The sequence below is a fragment of the Parasteatoda tepidariorum genome, chromosome 1, assembly GCF_043381705.1.
Source record: "Parasteatoda tepidariorum isolate YZ-2023 chromosome 1, CAS_Ptep_4.0, whole genome shotgun sequence".
Lineage (NCBI taxonomy): Eukaryota > Metazoa > Arthropoda > Arachnida > Araneae > Theridiidae > Parasteatoda > Parasteatoda tepidariorum.
This window is the reverse complement of record NC_092204.1, coordinates 5,039,308-5,044,552: the sequence shown is the minus strand read 5'-3', so window position 1 is coordinate 5,044,552 and position 5,245 is coordinate 5,039,308.

Sequence of the window (5,245 nt, the reverse complement as noted above, 5' to 3'; positions counted from 1 at the left end):
AATTTACAAATTATAAATCTTTAAAAAAAATGTGTTCAGATTTTTCTGGCACAGAGACAGAATGTTATTATTTATCATAACAATTTATGAAAATCAAATGAAAAAAATAGAGACCAGTGATGTGTCCAATGTCAAAGTTCACCCTGACATCTGTTTGGTACAGTGATTGATCTTTCCATCTTTATGTCTTTGTTTGAGTATACGCAAGCAAAGGAGAGGATACAAGCATCTATATTCATTGTCTACGAAGTACTTCGATTGGTTTAAATAAATTATCAAACTGAGCATGCGCGTTATTAAAATTCTGCCAAGCAAAAATGCTAAAAGCGCCATTCTAGTAAACCTGACAAAACGATTAAGCGATAACGATGAAAACGATGATGTAATCGACCAATCAAATGCCTCTATTTATTAAAAAAGCGGTCAGCCAAGCAACAGCCTTACAAATAATTTGAAGCAACTCTGAGTAATTTTGTTTTCATGTGCTATGATAAACTTAATGATTCTTTTATTTAGCAAGAAATAGAGCTACTAAAATTCTTTAATTTTTGTATATAATATGTCCTAATCAATTAAAGAAAAATATCAATTGCTTAAATTGTAATAACTTGGAATTTCGACAATTTAGCTAAATATGGCCACTAATTTTCAATTTAAAAGTGGAATTATTAATATTAATATTGTTTTCAGGTTTTAATAATGAAAATTATTTTTCATGAGCAATTTACACACATGACTGGTTTGCAACGCCCGAGTTTTTCCTTAGTGTTAGTACTTAAAAGCTTCAGGGTAAAAATAATGCATCAATAAACAACAATAGATGTAAAAAACTTTTTATATTTTTGGCTAAAAAAAAAGAAAGAAAAAACACCATGTATTTTTAATAAATCAAAAAACAATGTAATTTGAAGAATTAAAAGTTAAAAGCGGAGAAAAACGAAATGTTTTGAATTATGGCGACGAAAAACTGATCCCTTCCCAAAAATCAAATTCGTAAAAAACACAAAATCAAATTTATACAGAAGTTGTCATAAACACATCAATTTAATCAAATACGGAAGAATAAAAAGTTATAAATTTTCATTGTTAAAAAAAGTTGATAAGATCAAGGAAGCAGAAAAAATAATAATGGGAAAATATTTTTTTTCCCATCGGTCCCGATGGAAAAAAATATATCGATTTACCAATTAATTTTTTACTTTTTTTTTTATGCCGCTTTGACAGGGTAAAGAGAAAAATACGTTGCCATAATAATATTTCAGTCTGCCTCTTTGCAAATTAAAAAAAAATAAAAAATTATAATAATATCAGAAACAAAAGCCGACAGAAGAAAATTGATTGAAAAAATTGAAAATGATTTGTCGATAGGCCTGCTAGAATATTCATCCTAAACGGAGGGGCAATCCTCTACCACCCCCGATCGCAAAGTTTTTGATAACTTTAAAAATTATTAATTGGCACTACAATGTTAAGAGAATTGAAATTGCGACAGGAATTTCAAAAAACATATAAAAAGAAAAAATACCTTAAAATCTAAGATCAATGTAAAACATTGCGACTTACATAAGACTTATTGATTTATTTAATAATCATAATTTTAACCATTAAGTAAAATTAAGCAGCTCGGAAATTTATTTCAGCATAATATTAATTAAATTAGGACCCTAGATTTCTAAACCTTTTAGAGGGGCTGTTTTTTTTTCTTTCTAGTATTGTTATAATTTTTGGATTGAGATTAATTTATAAAAAGAAATTCCCTTACCTTTAATTTATTTGATTTTTTAGAATCTTTTTTTGAGCGTAGGATTTTCAAACTTTTAAGGAATTGACCATAAACTTCAGGAATCATAAATTACCGAATTTATAAATTCTGTGTTTATATATACAGTATACTTTCGATATCTCGAAAACCTTGTTATATCAAAAAAATATTTTCCCCCTTGGCATTATATATCTACCGAAATGTTAATTTAATTACTAATTTAAAGTGTAGAAAACGTGAGTTCAGACAAACCTAGAGTAAACTATGAAGTTTCAAATACTGAAATGGAAATTTTAAAACATACAAATGAAAATAAATTATGAGATGATAATTTAGGATTACGCAACAACGGAGAAATTCTCATTTAATAATTTGTTAGCATTTTAATATTTTTTTTAGCAATTGAAACTTTATGACTTACTCTAGGTTTGCTGAACTTTCTTTTAAATCAGTAATGAAGGAGAAAGAGAATTTGCGATGAAAATTTTCTTCCGCGGTATGGAGTCCTCTTAAAACCTTGATATATCGAATTTTTTTTCGAAATAGAAAATTAATTTTTTCGGAAAAATCACAAAATCATTGTAAACCAGTTCTGTTCTATTTAACATATTATTGTTTATGTCTTACTTTCAAAAATAAAATTATCATTGAAAACAATTCTTTTCTATTTATAGCATAATTGTCTTACTTTTAAAAATAAATTAGAAAGAATTTAAAAGTTTAGATTAATAGTCAACTATCATCACATAAATATTTAATAGTAGTTGTTCTTACGTTTCATGACTCTACTTTTAGAGTAATATTTTAGAATATATTTTTCCACTTTTTAGAACATATTTAGTTCGGAGCTTGTTATTTCAAAAACTCGAATTTTTTTTATAGCACCCCTTTTACAGCTTACTCTAGTTGCTACATTTTCTAAAGCTATTTGCCATTTCTAAATTAAATTAAGAGGACGCCATACAGCAGAAGAAAATTTTCTTCCCTAATTCTATTTCTCCTTCATTGCTAATTTAAAAAAAAAAAAAGTAAGTTCAGGCAAACCTATAGTAATTTAAGTCATGAAGTTTCTATTGATAAAAAAAAACTTCAAAATATTAAAATGCAAACAAATTATTAAAAGATAACTTCTTTGCTGCGTTTTCCTAAGTTATCTTTTCATAATTTATTTTTATTTGTATACATTAAAATTTTATTTTCAGTATTTGAAACTACACGGCTTACTCTGGATTTGTCTGAACTTACTTTTTTCTACACTTTAAATTAGTAATGAAGGAGAAAGAAAATTTGAGAGGAAAATTATGGCGTCCTCTTAAGATATCACTTAGAGCCACGTAATAAATAATTTTATTTACACAACAAACCTCTTTAATCATAAGTAAATAAGTTATGAAACTAAAGATAAAATAATTTTATTTAATTTCTTTGGAACTAACAACAAATACATTTGTATTAATTCATTGTTGAAATGAGTAATAGATCATACATGTATATAAGAAATATTTTCCTTTAACAATGATTTTCATTCAAACTCTTATTCATTGGTAATACTTTTCAATTTTCAAAAAATAATTAGTATTCAATTTCCTTTAACATTGACTTTCATTCAAACACTGTACATGCCCAATATATTAATTTTTTTATAAATATTAAATTATGTCAAACGGAAAATTTCTATGTACAATATGCTTTATGATTAAAACCTTAATGACCCTGAAATCCTAGTAAAAAATAAAAGCTATACACAATCAAGGTACCATGTAAGTATTTAAATGCATAAAAAGAGCTTCTTGAAAATCCAGTGTGTGTAGCCAAATCATTCAACAAAAAATAAGTACCTTTTAAGCACTTAAAAAAATATTTTTAAGCACTATATACATTAATAAAATGCAAAATAAATTTTAAAGACTTCACATGATCATGATAAAGATTTCAGAGGATAAAATGAAACCTGAAATTGAGAACATCTTGCAAAATGCAGCAGAGTTGCACATGAGAGTGCAAGAATTTCACCGAACCCAGCTTAATATTAGCACATGAGGAACTGCAAGTATTTCATCAAAATTGCAAAATGATTGCTGCTTTCATACGGTAAGGACTTACGGTACGCCGAAATGGTTTGTGAAAACGATGAACAAAAGAATGTGAAAACCACGCTTTTGCTTGATTCTTGTAGAAAACCGGCATGGTAAAGAAAAAAAAATCTCTTTTTCTAAAAAGGAAAATTAAGTACTTTTTAAAAACACCCAATAAAAGAAGCACCTTTAAGGGCTTTAAAAAAACGAAAATAAGCATCTTTAAGCACTTTTTAAAAACGCTAAGCACCATGAACTCACTTAGAATCATATTGGTTTAATAGGGCATAAAAGAAGAATAAAATCATTAAAAATCAAAAGCTTTATTTGTGCCGATTAAAACATATTTACCTTTTGCTAGAGAGAAATTTAACATTTCATAGTCAAATAAACTGATTTTAAATTGATTTTATCTTTACTTTGCTCATACTGACCTTGTTGGTGATTGGACAATACCTATTAGAAAATGTTTTTGTTCCTCCAATCAAAAGCCTTTAATGTGCATAGTTATTATTATTTTTAAAATTTCATTGCATCTTCTAAAAGCAAACCTTACTGAACCATATATATATAGATTTTAAAAAAAAGAAGCTTTTTGCTATAATCAATTTCGGGTATCAACACTTTATTGAACATCTTAATTATTTCCCAGATTTCAGAAATGACTTAATCTTACTGTGTAATCAGACATTTATCTTTAAAAAAAATTTAAAAAAGAGATTTTAAAAAGTCAAGAATACACTCTTGATTAAACCTAGTTCTTAGGGAATAAATAGTTCAAAAAACACTGATGTGTTACTCATCAGGTTATTTATCAATTTAATTGAATTTTAGATTATATAGATGTTTAAACTAGTTATTAAAATGTTAATAATGAATCAACACATTTTTATTTTACACTTAATCATTTGAATATATATGACTAATGAGCTTTAAAATTTTGTGTAATATTAAAAAAGAACGACAACATTTAATATTACAGTAGAGAACCAATTATCCGATTTTAATAAAAAGAAAGATATTCAACAAATGAGTATATTTAAATATCACATTTCTGCTTTGGGAGGTGCTGAATACAAAATAAAATACGCAGTTTAAACTTCTAAGAAATAACTAAGGGAAAAAATGGCTCCTGATAAATTAATTAAAGCAGAAAAAATTCTACTTTTTTATTCATCAACATAGATTTGTTGAACTTCTTTTGTTAAATACTTGAGTAAATGAAATCAATTCCAGGAAGAAAAAAAAAACCTTTCAATAATAAGGTGTCTCAGATTATGCCTCATTTCTTTAAAAAATCCTCTGCACAAAAATGAAAAAAGTGAATAGATAACTAAAACATCTTCATACCAAATGATAAAAAGACATAAATGAAATCGTAACATAAAATATAAATTCCACAAGAAAG